The sequence below is a fragment of the Mustela putorius genome, unplaced genomic scaffold (assembly GCF_011764305.1).
Source record: "Mustela putorius furo isolate JIRA1106 unplaced genomic scaffold, ASM1176430v1.1 tig00003859_pilon_pilon_pilon, whole genome shotgun sequence".
NCBI classification, from domain to species: domain Eukaryota; kingdom Metazoa; phylum Chordata; class Mammalia; order Carnivora; family Mustelidae; genus Mustela; species Mustela putorius.
The window spans coordinates 16,479,455-16,495,409 of record NW_025422011.1 but is presented as its reverse complement, the minus strand read 5'-3'; the positions used below and the strand labels follow the sequence as shown (position 1 = coordinate 16,495,409).

The 15,955-nt window shown below is 37.7% G+C and overlaps 1 long non-coding RNA gene across 1 annotated transcript; it reads left to right on the top strand.

Moving 5' to 3' along the window:
• The first annotated feature begins 697 nt into the window (after window positions 1-697).
• LOC101688866 lies at window positions 698-14,419 on the top strand. Its single transcript, XR_199688.3, has 4 exons — window positions 698-1,362; window positions 4,941-5,084; window positions 6,704-6,778; window positions 11,959-14,419. It is a non-coding gene; the product is annotated as an uncharacterized LOC101688866 (long non-coding RNA).
• The last annotated feature ends 1,536 nt before the right edge of the window (window positions 14,420-15,955 follow it).

Here is a 15,955-nt window from a genome sequence, read left to right as displayed (position 1 = left end):
AGAGAGCAGGCTTGATGAACATTTGTTGAGTAGATGAATGAGTGAATGAAAGAATGAATGAGCATGAAGATGAACATTGACTCTTCATGTGCTTTGCTGCTTCTTTTGAGGCTGCTTTAAGGCAGTGTAACTTTCAGATGTAAACCATCTCTGTATCTGCTCAGGCTTTCTTGTGAGGCACATACTAAGTACTAGACAATTATCAGCTATCACACAATAATATTCAGAGGAGCATGGAGATATATGTATGATTTTAAATCTAGAATAGGGGTTAATAAATTGGGACCTTGAGCTCAAGAACATGCAGAAGATAATACATGGCAAAATTAATCAGGATTATGTTAAAGATAGCTAATTTATCCGACAGGCAGGCTTTCCAAGAAATTCTTTCCATAAAATTACAATCACTGTGTACTATTTCATAGATATTCTGATGACACTGGACCATGCTATAGAAAAGATTTTTTAAGGTCTCTAGGAGCATAGCTAATAAATGGGTAAATATTATCTCATATTGTGAATGAGGGCACTTCTATCTGGTTATTAGCAGTTTTTGTAGTGTATCATTAAGATATTTTTCCTACAAGGTTTTTTATTGTTTGTTTGTTTTGCTTTGCTTTGTTTTCCATGCAGGGGTTGGGACCTTGGGAAGATAAGAGGAAGAGAAAATGCCTCTTTAAAAAAAAAAAAAAAAAAAAGCAAAAGCTTTTTTTTCCTTTTTGTGATCATGCTGATTTCTGTACCCTGAGGTTTCTACTCCCACTTATTCTGATGATGGGTAAATTACTATAGCAGTAACTTAGACCAGCATTTTGAACTCAAGCATTAATTTGTGCCTCATTTTATTCTTCAGGTACCTCTTCAAAAACCTTAAGAAATCTGTAAGCAGTAAGTTTTTTGAGGGATTGAAAATGCCATTTGAAAATCCATTCCATGGGGTGTGTCTCCAGAAAGATGAATATTCTCACATAAAGAGAAAATGTTTATACACAATTTCATCAGGTTCAAAGGCTCCCTGAAGCTTATTAACCACAGGTTAAACATTTCTGTTGTGAGACAAATAAACCGTAGGCCAACCTAGAACTACGGAGTTTATACAGAAAATGTGGCTGAGCGAGGTGCCTGATCCCCGGGACACAAATATCTGTTTAGGTAAAAGGCAGGACAGAAATACATTTAACATTTAGTTATTGTTGGGAAGTTGAATAACTGTCTTCCTCTTATGTCTTTACAGTATAACATCATTATTAAAAATGCTGTGGATCTTAAATTGAGAAAAAGTTTACCATTAGAGCTTCAAATTTATAAGACCAATCACAGAGAAGCTGATTCGATCTTCCTAAAGCCCATGAATAATACCAGGTGAGAATGACTGAAAAGTTTGTGAACATCAGGATCCAATCATCTGTTGAATCAACAATTTATTGTATACCTATGCCCTGCCATGCAAATTTCGTGGAACCTGAGTTAATTTTCTAAGGTCACAAGTTAGCTAATGGCACAACCTACAACTCTGTTTTAACTCGTAGGTTGGGATATTATCACTATATGTTATGGCCTCCAGAAAAACATGTCATGGTGAGAAAAATTCACAGTCCACTTTTGTGTAGAGCTATGTACTAACAAAACAAGAACACAGCTCATGTGGCATTTTTTTTTTTCATGAGGCATTTTTTTTTAATTTTTAATTTTTTATAAACATATATTTTTATCCCCAGGGGTACAGGTCTGTGAATCACCAGGTTTACACACTTCACAGCACTCACCAAAGCACATACCTTCCCCAATGTCCATAATCCCACCCCCTTCTTCCAACCCCCCTCCCCCCAGCAACCCTCAGTTTGTTTTGTGAGATTAAGAGTCACTTATGGTTTGTCTCCCTCCCAATTCCATCTTGTTTCATTGATTCTTCTTCTACCCACTTAAGCCCCCATGTTGCATCACCACTTCCTCATATCAGGGAGATCATATGATAGTTGTCTTTCTCTGCTTGACTTATTTTGCTAAGCATGATACGCTCTAGTTCCATCCATGTTGTTGCAAATGTCATGAGGCATTTTTAAAGAGATAAGGAATTTAAATGGAAAGCAAGATTTCAAAACATTCAGTGTATGTCATGAAACAATTTAACTTAATCTAACATAATCTGATGTGGTTTTTCCACTGGCCTTGACTATAATTTACTTTTCCTCAATTTTGTTCAAGTACTTTTCCTCAATCTGGTGTTCCACAGAACACTTTTCCCTCAAGATACTTCGTGCACAAAAGATTCTGTGGCTAAATAAATTTGGGAAATGTTTCATATTATAGTTTCTGTTTGGGGTTTTAAAAAGCATACAAGAACATTAAAGGTTCTGGGAAGTCCTGCAGTAAAACATAATAGCAAAAATCTTATTTGTCTTTAAATTTGTATTTCTCAAAGTCATTACACCTCAGAACAGTTCCCTAATGTAACACTTATGAAAATCCCACACAGTCTATGTTCCGCAACATATATGATAAGAAATTCTGCTGTTAACTTTACAGGTCTTCAGTCTCAGCTCCCGTTTTCCAATAATTGTTTGAAACACAGTGCAACTATTTTATGAAAGCCTATTGCTTTGGCATGCCCTCCTTTTCGATTCAGTTATGAAAACAATGCTAACTAAAACCACTCTCCATTTCTGTTTTTCAAGGTTTTCTTTCTGCATTACACTGGCTTGATGTACTGCTATTTTTATTTCCATTCTTCCCACCATTTTCATTTCAGAAATTTATTAAAAGGAAATAATTATATATGGGAACAATTATTTAATTTATTTGATAATAAAATATCAAAAATAATATAATCTCTAGTAATAGGGTGATGGATAAGTAAATTGTCCATACAATAAAATGTTATAAAAAATCGCATTTATCAAAGACCATTTAATGATGTGGAAAAACCATGATATGTTTTTAGTGATATACATAAGGTACATCATGTCCAGGGCACCATTCCAGTTTTGTAATTTATTATATATAAGAACACATATTTTCACACACACACCTAAAAAACTTAAAGGGCATACCTTACTTAATATGTTCAGTTATTTATCTCTGAGAAGAATAAAATTTTTCTTTATGTTTTTAAGTGTTTAAAAGAAATTTTACAACAAACATGGTTTTTGTTTAAATCAAAAGAAAACAAAAATACTATTGAATATATGGGTTTTACAGCTTCAGCTCAAACTGGAAAAACACACCTGTTCAAATATGGGCTGATATAGTCCTTACACATATTTCATCCAAACAGAGATTACCAAATAGTTTTGATTCTTTACCCTCCAAATTATTGTTCTTACTTCTTCTAGGCTCCATGAAGGTAATAATACTCTTTCCCTAGAATTATGGTTCTTTTCCTCAATCAAGATGTTTTTAAAACCAGGATGTTTTTTAAAACTGATTTTGGAAAGATTATTTACATTTCAAAAAAGATTTGTCTTACTTTCTTATAGGAGATAATTTTTATAGGTAATATGAAATAATATATATGCAAATTTGTATGGTGGGTTCTCCACATAGATGTACCCTTGAAATAAAAGGATGGAATGGATCTCAAATTCTATGACTTTTGAATTGCTGATCATTTGTAAAGACTCTTTTCTCTTGGCGATAGATGTGATAGTTTTTATGGTACGGGAAGGTGGTCAGATATATTTGAAGGAAAATGAGACTTTCATGAGACTTTTAAAAGAAGGAGGAATTTTAATGTCTGCCAGAACAAAACTTTTAGTAGCTTTTAAAGGAAGATGAAATAATCACATTCATTGTTATGTGATTTAACTTAAATGTATATGTGTATATATACATATATGTGCATATGTGTCAGGTAGCTTTTTTTTTGAGATTTTATTTATTTATTTGACAGACAGAGATCACAAAATGGCAGAGAGGCAGGCAGAGACAGAGAGGAGGAAACGCTCCCTGCTGAGCAAAGAGCCCGATGCAGGGCTTGATTCCAGGACCCTGGGATCATGACCTGAGCCGAAGGCAGAGGCTTTAACCCACTGAGGCACCCAGGCACCCCTGTGTCATGTAATCTTAAATGTCTTGCATAACATTTAAAAAAATACTGGATATATAAAGTAATAGATAAATATGACTACTAATTATGAAATAAAGCAGCCAAAAGAAACAAATCCCAGATGACTTAGATGTTAGAATTAGCAGCACTAATTTTAAACTAGCTATTATAAATATATTTAAGAATTTAAAAAGGAAGATGTATATAGGAAATATACAATGGGAAATCTTCTCAGAAAAATGGAAACTGTAAAAAAGAACCAAATGGAATTCTAGAACTAACAAATGCACTGTCTAAAATTTAAAAATTGATTTAAAAATTAAAAAAATGATTGCATTGTATTAACACCAACCTGGAAATTGGAAAAAAAATAAAGTTTAGTGAACTTGAAGATAGGAAAATTATCTATTTTGAAGAATGGAAAGAAAAAATATTTTAAAGAAAAGAAAGAATATATTGTTAGTGACCCATGAGACCATATAAACTGGTCTAAAGAAATTGTAATTGGAGCCACAGTAGTAGAGAGATTGAATAGGACAGAAAAATATACCTGAAAAATTAATGACCTAAAATCCCTCAAATTTGGAACACCAACAACAGTCATTATTATGGTCACATTATGGTCATTTGCTGGAAATTAAAAATAAAAAGAAAATGAGAGCTATTCACTAATTTCAATTTTCCAAACTTAAATATCTCTATTTTCAATACATTTTTCTATTTTTAATATTACTTCAGGGAGCTTATATGAGTGATCTTTCATAAGCATGATAATTTAAATAATAAGGAAAGTAAAGAATTGGAACTCAAATCAAAACTTGTAGAACTTCAAATCCAGCACACTTTTACAACTGTTTATTAGAAAGTAAGACAACAATCTCTGCTTTCCTTTTAGGTCTTAACATTGACAGAAATAACTTAGAGAAAAAAAAAATCTAAGTGTGGATTGACTGTCTATCCTATGATGGTTTTCACCCTGTTGGTTGCTATCGGTCTAAATAGCCACTTCCACCCACTCCAGACCATAAGCTCCACACAGGTAAAGGATTATTTTATTTTTTTGCTCTTTATTCAGGGATTGTAGGATGTAGATGAGTGATTGACACATCACAGGTACTCATTGAGTAAATGAAAGAATGAGAACAAAATGAAGGCAAAAGTTTTTGTGATTTTGGTTTATTTCATATTTGGCACTTGTTTTGTTAACAAGCCAGACGTAATGTTTTCAGATATTTCCTTGAGATGTTCTAGTGAACATCTTAATGCAGACTATACTAAATAATAGACCTACTGGCACAAAGTCAGAATTGTAAATAGGTCAGCGATTACTGTTGCTTTCACTGCTCACCTACACATTATTTTACCTGGAGAGAAAAAATAAAGAAAAAGGCCAATCAAGTCCCCAGAATTTACTGATGCCTCTAATTTAGTCTTCTTGCTGGGGCAGTTTTCCCACAATTTATGCTTTATTTCATGTCGTGTCCTGAGAAATCTATAAGGTGACTTATTATATCCCACTTCCTTAACATTCTTATTGGTACACTAACAGTCATGTGCATTGTTTCAAAAGTCAGTCCATTATATTATCAATCAGAGTATAACCAAGAAAGCAGAAACCACCTTAAAGACTTTTCAACAGAGTGAATTTAATTCAGGGAATTTATCAAATAGATGATGGAATTTCTGAGAGCTGAAGTAACAGAGTTAAACAGAGTTAAGCAGCATGAAACCACTACCATCTATAGGCTAGAAAGATGAAACATGTAGCAGTACTCCTGCCCAGGGGGTTATTAAATGGAAGCTAAGACAAATTTGCCAAACAATGAAACCAAGGAGCTGGAGCCATAGAGGAGAAGCAATTGCTGAGAAGCTGCCTTCTCAGGTAGGTAGAGAGGAGAAGTGCCTTAGTTGCTCTCTCCCACCACATTCGATCTCTGGTCTGTGTCTTTCTTTGTCAAAACTTAGGCAGAAAACAGCTGATCTGGGATCTTGGGAAACACAGATTGTAGGGTTCAGTCTGTCCCTCTATCAGAGAGCTGAGCCCAAAAAAGGACAAGTAATGGGGCCAACATGCCCAAGCTCTCTGCTACAGCACCTACAGGTGTATTAATTGTTTCTAAAATATAAAGCATTTTACCCAAAGTTTCTATGCAGTTTTAACCTTTTGATGCCATGTTGCAATGGTTCTGCAATTCTTTTTTATTTATTTATTTATTTTCAGCATGACAGTATCATTATTTTTTTTTTTTGATAGTTACTTTTTTTGTGGGGAGGGACGTTTACAGGACCATCTGGTAGAGACCATTGGAAACTAGAAAAATCTTTAAAAAATAGAAGTTGTCTAATGCAGTCCTTGCTCATCTCATCATGGATTTTTAGGCATTTGATTGAAATATGCCAATAAAATGACTTTTGAAATGTTCCCTTTTCCAAGTTTCTGAGCCAGAAACAGAAGGCTTATCTTCCTGTTAGCATAGGCTACTGTTGTAGTAGGTTCTTAATCTGAAAAGCATAATGAAAAGAAAATACATCATGTTATGAAAGCCATTTGAAACTTACATTGCTATAGGACTAACTCTGAAAAATTCCTTAATATTCTAAAAATCAAGAAACCCAAGAGGAACTTAAGTGCTTGAATCCTTATCTCTGCTATTGCAGATCATGTCATTGGATACTCCAGAAAATGAATATGTCTTGAAGTGCATGGAGTGTGTGATTAACTCCCTGAGTAGGGTGAGTATGACATAATAATGCTTGACAAACGCTTGAAGAGTTTAAATAGCAAGTAAGGAAGAAAATGGTTTCCTGTAGCATAAGGAGTTAGAACTTGAAGTACCAAAATGGAATTGACAAATGGAAACATTTGAATGACTTTCTAGAAATATTTCCTAATGGAGCCAGAAGTTAAGACAGTGGAATTGGTTTTCCAGAGGGAAGTGATTGGAGCAGATGTTTCTGAAGTAAGCAAAAGAAAAAGCATCGGAGAATATACCACAAGGAATATACCTAAGGTGTCAGCTACTATTAACTCTTTTCTTTAGGTTCAGCATTAGAAATGGCAATGTTAGATCTGCATCCAATGAAGTATATGTACACGTATATACACATAAACCTCCCAGGGTTTAGGGAGGTTAAAAATGGCTTGTTCAAGGTGCTCACTGGGTTAGTGTTGGAGCTGGGTCTCCAACCTAAACTCTCATTCAACATCAATACTCTTGCTGCTACAGTATAGAGCCTTGGGATCAGGAAGAGTCACTCACAACAAATCCAAGCTATGGTTGATACTGGAAGAGTTCCATATTTTTGGAGTTGATGTGTATTTGTCTACAACAAAAGGAAAATACCACCCCTTTCTAAGCATCTAGGGAATTATAACAACTGATTTCTTGGTTTTAGAGAACAAGATTTACTCTGGGTAGTTTAGGCAGAAGGTTTATTACAGAGCATAAGGTAGTTTGCAGAATATGTCAGAGGCTAGAGAACTGAGTAGTTATGCTACTAAAATTTGTGGGATCTGGGGCAGAAGTACAAATTGATACCCACATAACATGTCTAAGTAATTAAAAGTTAAACATCAGCTTCAGTTTGTTAAATAAAATGTATGCTATGTTCCCACTTTGAGAAAGTTACCTCCTAAATGACCTGGGAGGTCAAGATAGAGCTTAAAATTTTGACTCTTTTGGGTTCCTCACCAAAGCATAATGGTATGGGAAAAGCATGACCAAGTCCCCAACCCAGATTTCCCACCCTTCTGTTTTTTTGTTTCTGGCTTCATTCTGTGCTGCAAGGGACTCTTATTAGCATATGTGTGGACGCTGTAACCCACATATACAAGCTCTGTCTATATCCTTGGAAGCCAGCTGCCCTCAGACCAAAAGGTGCCCACAGTGGTGGTTTGGTTCACTTTCAGGAGAATGAGCCCCAGGAAAGAGATCCACACAGACTCTGGAAGCAAGTTCAGGGCCATTTTAGGTAAGGAATGTGGGTCCATGATTTCCAGGGCACAGTCTGGGGCTAAAGCTCCAGTTAAGTATGTCTCATTGGCTCCACATACTCCTCACTCAGTGTTTAGGAAATGACCAGAGGAGGGCCAGAGCAAGAGCCTGTGAAGTGTTGGGCCAAGATTAAGAGATTCTTTCACCTAGACTAAAGATGGAAACAAGCATAGGTCCTGCTTGTTCAGAAAGAATGCAGCCTGATGAGCTGCCAAGCCACACCAAGGGACTTGTTTCAAGGAACCTGACTGCCACAGACACCTGCTGTTCAGTAGTTTTGAAGCTAGGTACTAACCTATAGAACCTTCCTCACAGCTGCCTCAAGAGAATCAAACACTTCTGTAGTGATACTGGCTGGGCAGTCCAGTCTCTTCATGTAAGGCTATAATCCCACAGTGTCGATTTCTGCATTTCAGGTTTTGTGCAGGTATATCTGCTTAGTGGAACCTAAATCAATGTGGAAACTTAGTGGCAAATGTAGCTTGGTCTTTATAGTTTCTATTACTCGGGAAAATATATTAGAATTAGATTGAAATCAGTGACCACATGAAACCAAACCTCTTTGAAAAACCCATTTATTGAGAAACAAATAGAAACAACTTAGATATATATTGATTTTTTTAGATGATAAAACCACCATTATAGATTTATTTGTAATGGCTTTTGGAGCATTCTGCTGTAAAGGATTCTGAGGCTTTCCCTGAACCCAGAGAGAAAAAGGACTTTTTTTTTTTTTTGATTTTTGATATCTGCCATGATCATGGGAGGGGCTGAGGTAATGCCTATGCCATTTTTGGAGGCAGGACTATCTTTTAGACATACGTATATAGGCCCTGAGTAAGGTTTTGTTAAATGAATGACTAAAATGTAAATAAGTGAATTATAGCTAGGACCTTAGGCAGGAATTAAAATGATTCTGAGTTCTTCTACTTTCTAATCCTAATCTTTTTAATTTTATGATACCACAGGGACTAGAGAAAAAAAGAGATATAATTATGGGGGATCAAAGAAAATGACATTTGTAGAAGTTAAGGAGGCAGGAGAGGTTTCCCTCATTTAGCTGAAGGAGAGGCAGTATTCAGTGGCGCGGTCAAGATTCTCTTAACCTTCTTCCCGTCCTCTCCAATGTTAGCTAAGGTAAACTACCTGTTTTGACAAACAAACCCCCAAATTTCAGTGGCTTAGCATGATAAAAATGTGTTCTCTTTCCCGTAGTAATCTGATGCAGGTGCTTCTTGTCAGAGGGGGACCATGTTTCGGACTGAGGAAGCTGCCATGTTGCTCTGGTCATCGACATGTAAAAAGCATATGGGAGAAGGGAGTAGGAGAAAGGGATCTTTGGTTTTTAACTACTTTCCTTCAAGAGGTGACCCACATCACTTGTCATGTTTCCTTGGTGAGGACTAGTCCTTCGCCCCTATGGGGATGCAAGGGTGGGCTGGGATATTCAGCGTCTGTCTGGGCACCTGCTTCCCAGCAACAGCTGTGTGTCTGTCCTCCTGCAAGTATGCTCCATGGACTTCCACCATCAGATTCACCGGGGAGTCTGTTAGAAATGCACATTCTTGGGGCTTATCCAGCATTACTAAATTAGGAAGAATGGAGGTGGGGCCAGGGCATTTTAATAAGCCTTCCACAGGATTTTTATGGATGCTCATGTGAAAAGCCCTGACCTCTGGTGGACAGCTTGTCATTTCTGCCCTACTGCCTGTAGTGACTGCATTCCCACACATCAATATTTGAAGCTCCTCCCTGAAGGAGGAGTACTTCCTACTCCTTTAAAAGTCAGGCTTCCTTTTGTGACTTATTTGGACCAATAAAATGTGAGAGAAATGAGCATGGTCACTTCCATGTGGAGGTTTGAAGAGCCCACATGTGCTTTGCTACTCCCTCTTTCTGTCACTGTGAACCGCAAGGAGCAGATAATAGCTCCTCTGTTACCCTAGATCCCGGAGTGAGGAGAGCAGGCAGTGAAAATGTAGCACGAGAAAGAAAGAGACCTTTGTTGTTTTAAGCTTTGAAATTTTGGGGTTGTTCATCCCTGCAGCGTTGCTCAGACTGCTATGCCTCCTTTCCTCCAACCTACTGACTGGGACTGGGACTTTTTATGAATGGCTTTGCAAAGCTTACCACCAAACGGTTATATTCCCCTTGGCACTATATTCAAAATTTTGGCATGCTATCCTCAAGGGAAAGGTGTTTCTGGGTTTTGTACACCTACCCTCTGCCTTATTTTATTCCTTTTCATTCTTACTTCAAGTATTGATAATATCTAGAAACCTTAACCATCTGCACAGTAGAATAACCTCAAGTTTGCTCTGGTTTTGATCTGATTTTTCCTTTGTTAACATTTGTGAAAAGAATCATGCAGAATATCATTTACGTAGATTACTTGCTCCATCTTCTAGGCTAGTCTATTGTCTTTCTTTTCTAGGTTCAAGAGTTCAGTTCTATTGGGTGATAATAATTTGATTTCTTGAGAAATCCAGTACAAGGGATTCAAAGACAAATCAAATCACAAAAAGCTTGGATTGTTAGATTAGAATCATATCTTCTTAAATGGCTAGCTAAAATTGGATTTAAACTTGATCAGCACATAAAGTAACATGTATTACATATTATTGGCATCAGGCAGCAGCACAGTTTAGTCTGGAATCATGTATGTAGCACTGGGGTAGCAATGTGTGATTTTATTTTGGGGGCGGGTAGCAGTAAATTTATAAACCTCCTTTTGCTAAGCTTGGGGTGGTACTGGTATAAACACACTGCATTTCCTAATCATGGCTTCCTGGCTAGGGGATCAAGAAGGGCAGGTGACTTGGGATTAAAACTGAGAAGTAACCAATATACAGTAAAAGGTCAGCTACCTATCTAGAACATTACGGAAATGAGTTGTTCTGGTTACAAAGTTCATATGTATAAAAATAGGTTCATTTAAACTATTTCTGGTGAACATCTTTGGAAATATATGTATACTTCTCTGCTTTATTAAATATAACATTCTAATTTGATCTCGCTCTGATGACTCAATCATAAATTATTCTAAAGTGCTGTAAGAGAGCCTGTTGAGTTCAGGGCTCTGTGTTTGAACCTGTAGGGGTTCCGGTTTGGAGTTCTGGTATCAACTTTTCAGAGTTTTCCTGTCATCAAGTCTCAGGCTGCCAGCTGTCACTTTCTGATGCTGCCAGTGTGTGTCTCCCTGGTGACCTGCTGCCTCCAGGATACCTGGAACTGGAAACTAGACAATCATGCTCATTAAAGTTGTGCCTAAAATATAAGCAAATGGACTCTAAGTGTGAGCCCCAGGAGCATTTCCATGTGCATAAAGTTCATGAGCTTTATTTTATCATCTTTGCTTTATCAGGGGCCCCATTTCTTTCTCTCTTTTTTTTCCTTTTCTCTTTATTGTTTGCTTGCTTGCTTTCTGTCTGTCACTCTCCCTTCCTTCCTTTCTTCCTTCTTCTCTCTCTCTCTCTCTCTCTCAGGAAAGTAAGATTGCTTCATTACTGAGTTTCATGCAAGTTAGATGTTTCTTTTCATCAGGTCTACTCTGATCATGGATGATAGAATATTGACTAGAGGTAGAATGTCATAGCCCTATGGAGCTAATGAAAAATCTAGCCATTATACTTTGCATTTTTAGAGTTCTTTATACTGTTCAGAATGTTCTCCCTACTGGCATTTGCATATGTCATTTTGATTTAATGCTAACATTGTATCATTTTGGTAGTCATAATGGCTATAAAGTCGTCTAATCTTGCTAATAAGTTAAAAAAAAAGACTTAGTCTTACAGAGAAAAGTAAAAATGTCTAGCCTGTTGCTTGTTTTATTCTTTCTAAACATTTGTCTTTTCCTTTTCTAGGCTGCGTGACCTTGTGAGAAAGACCTAAAATTATCATCTCTTGTTTTGTTTATAGGTACCCAAGGTAGATAACAACTATAGGCCCCTCTCTTCTCTTTGATTCTCCCCATGGAGGAAAAGATGGGGTGAGAGTGTACAAAGGTATGTACATGTGACAAAGAAGGTGGTAGAAACACAAATAATGGCATACATTCAATGCAATGATTAGAATTCTCTACATGTAATTCCTTCCGAAAAGCATTAACAAAGGCTCTTCAAAGCTGAGTCTTTTTATCAGCTCATATTCTATGAGCACCTGGGTTGTTAAAATGTGTGTGATAGGAAAGGAAGTGACCCCTGCCAACCTGTGCCTCAAATAGGCTTGTTTCATGCTGGGAGAAAACCATTTGGCCACACACAGAAGAAACGATGCACCCTTTCAATTCTTCCCCTGACAGATGTGGAAGGGGTAATTTATCACCCAAGGCCAAGAACTTTTGTGTGACTGGGATTATACTAAACATTCCAGACATCTCTCCGTCAAGACACAACCTGTGGCTCTACTGCAGGGATGTGGGGAGAACAGAAAACATATGTTTACAGTTACCCAAGTAGCAGTGGAGGCTTGTAGACGACTTGTCAGAGCTAGAAAAGCTGGGCATGGAGTCTCAGAAACCAAAGGAGGTTGCCCGGCTAGTATGGGAACATGCAGGGCCATGAAAAGCATGGAAAAAAAAAAAAAAAAAAACGCCATTAAATGAAAACCAGTCCTTGTGCCCATATGATAGCGTTCCTGCTGGTACACTTGGCCTCCAGGGCTGTCTTCTGGGCTCTAGGCCCTAATAGCAGACTGAGGGACAGATGGGCTGTCAGAGCAATTCAACCAACTAGGGCCTGTTTCATGGAGTAGGAAGAGCAAGAATTGGTTTTCTGTCCACCCATCTCTTCTTTCTTTCCACATAGAACTGAGAATCATTTCCCAAAATGCACATCTGGTCATGTTACTCTATTTTGAAATCCTTTCCTGGCTTTTCTGTCAGGGTGAAGCCTGGACTGCTGAATGCAGCCTCTCTGCTCTCCACAATGGGGCTCTACGGACTTCTCCGGTGACATTGCTTATCCTTCCCTCTCACCTCCCTGTATATTCTACCTTCATGTTGCACAAGTGTCTTTCAGTAATTTCAAAGAAATCATGATTTTCCTTTCTTCTGGGGCTTTGGGTAAGTTGTTCTTTTTCTTTCTTTTCTCTCCTTTTCTTTCATTACCACTGGCTTCCATCACTTCCCTCAGAAAGTCTCACTTTAGAGAGTATTGGGTCCTAGCATGAATGATGTCATAGCAACTTCTAGTCTCCTATCAGGGCCCAAAAGTAAGTGTTACTATCTTTCATGTATTTATCTTCCTACTATAACCTAAGCTCTTGAAGGGCATTGATGATACCTATAATACCTAGCATTATATCTGTCACATCATATAAATTTAGCAAATGGTAGCTTTATAAAATGTATGACCAAGATTGGCAATAGAGTTTAAAGTTTGGGTTTTGATGTCAAACTATTTATATCTATTCCAGTGTTACCTCTTATTAAATGCTTGATTTCGGGCAATTACTTCATCTGCCTCTGCCTGGGATTTCTTGTCTGTTAGGTGGGAATGATAATATGTACTTCTTAGGATGTAGTTAAATGAGATAACACACACCTAGGTTAGTACCTAGCACATAGAATACACTTAGTTATATAAAATTATAATTAAGTGCCTTCTACATGCTCAGGGTTCTGAACTTGAACCTGTGGTAGAATACAAAATGTATAATCTACAAATCACTATAAGGACTAGCTTAATCCCTCTAAACCTCATAGATGCCTCTCTGAGACAAGATGAGTACCCACACAGACTCTGGGAGATGTCTTGCCTTGAATCTGCTTTAGGAGTTTGGGACCTCATGTTCTCTGCTAATCTAGTATGATTGCCTTGACAAGCTCAACTCCTCCCTATTGCTCAGGTCAGATCTCACTGCTAGAGTTCTTATCTCATTCTCTTGTGTTTTTATTTTTTCCTAGAACCCTAGTACTTCTGAAAATGGGGCCAGTATTTGTCACTAGCTGGCCCCTTCTGGTATCCTGATGGCTAGAGTCCTATTCCTAAAGCTCAGGCCCTTTGGGACCATGCTCCTTCTTTGATGCTGTCTATTTATATTACCTTTGTCTGGAATGATTATCATTCTACCTGCCTGAATTTTTGATGGCACTGCTTGCCTGCCTGCCTGGACTGCTACCTTTTCTCTGCATGGTTTGTACCCCTGGTGGCCTATCAGGAAAGTAGCAGGATCTGCCTCCTATTCCTTCTTTACCCTACTTTATGTCATAAATCCCTCAGTCTGAGACTCCTTTCTCAGTTTCATCTTGCCACCACACAAACTCCTGTTTAGAGAGCTCCCGCCCTCAAAAAAATACACTGTCTTAGGGGACGTAAGTCATGTCCTTAAATGAAAAAGAAGGCCAACAGTGTAGGAGGGTTCCCCTTTCTCCGCATCCTCGCCAGCATCTGTCATTTCCTGACTTGTTGATTTTAGCCATTCTGACTGGTGTGAGGTGATATCTCATTGTGGTTTTGATTTGTATTTCCCTGATGCCGAGTGATATGGAGCACTTTTTCATGTACGCTGTTGGTGGGAATGCAAGCTGGTGCAGCCATTCTGGAAAACAGCATGGAGGTTCCTCAAAATGTTGAAAATAGAACTGCCCTATGACCCAGCAATTGCACTATTGGGTATTTACCCTAAAGATAAAAACGTAGTGATCCAAAGGGGCACATGCACCCGAATGTTTATAGCAGCAATGTCCACAATAGCCAAACTATGGAAAGAACCTAGATGTCCATCAACAGATGAATGGATCAAGAAGATGTGGTATATATACACAATGGAATACTATGCAGCCATCAAAAGAAATGAAATCTTGCCATTTGCGACAACATGGATGGAACTAGAGCGTATCATGCTTAGCGAAATAAGTCAAGCAGAGAAAGACAACTATCATATGATCTCCCTGATATGAGGAAGTGGTGATGCAACATAGGGGCTTAAGTGGGTACGAGAAGAATCAATGAAACAAGATGGGATTGGGAGGGAGACAAACCATAAGTGACTCTTAATCTCACAAAACAAACTGAGGGTTGCTGGGGGGAGGGGGTTTGGGAGAAGGGGGTGGGATTATGGACATTGGGGAGGGTATGTGCTTTGGTGAGTGCTGTGAAGTGTGTAAACCTGGTGATTCACAGACCTGGGGATAAAAATATATGTTTATAAAAAATAAAAAATTAATTAAAAAAAAAAAAAAAGAAGGCCAAAAGTCAGAAAGGCCTTGAAACACTAGTAGAAGTTATCTGTTTATAACAATACTTTAAATACAGCAATGAAAATACTTAAGTTCAGTGAAGTCTATAGTGACACTCCAGGAAAGAGTCAGACTAACAGCTTCTTGGAAAACAAGCAAACTGTGTCTCCACAGGGCGGCCGTCACAGGATTCTTGACTCCCTCCCAGCTCTTACTAGGAATGGAGAAATCCTTCCCTTAACACCAGAGCACATAACTATGGGTGCAGGAAAGACTCCAACTTTCCACTCAAAAACCTTATGTGACTTGGCATCCATTTCATGGAGAATGCCTTTTTGTGCCACTCAAGGGATTATAATTGAGACAACCAAATTCTTAGTCAAACCCTATAGTCTGATACAGGCAAAATAGGCAGCTTGGAGAACAATTGAGAATGGAAAAGAATAAAAACACAAAGTTGGAGAAGAAAACAACTTGCTGCTGTTTTATTTCTCTGTTACATAGTCTTTCAGATGTTATGGTGGTTTAATCAAAGTGGGGTAAATCTCTTTCCTTTTAAGGAGTCAAGTATAAAGACCAGTAATTACACAATCATTCAACTGACTGGAAATGACCATTCATTTTTTTAAAATTATGTTTAGTTAGGCACTGTATAGTACATCATTGGTTTCTGATATAGTGTTCAATGATTCATTAGTTACGTATAACACCCAGCGCTCATCACAGCATGTGCCC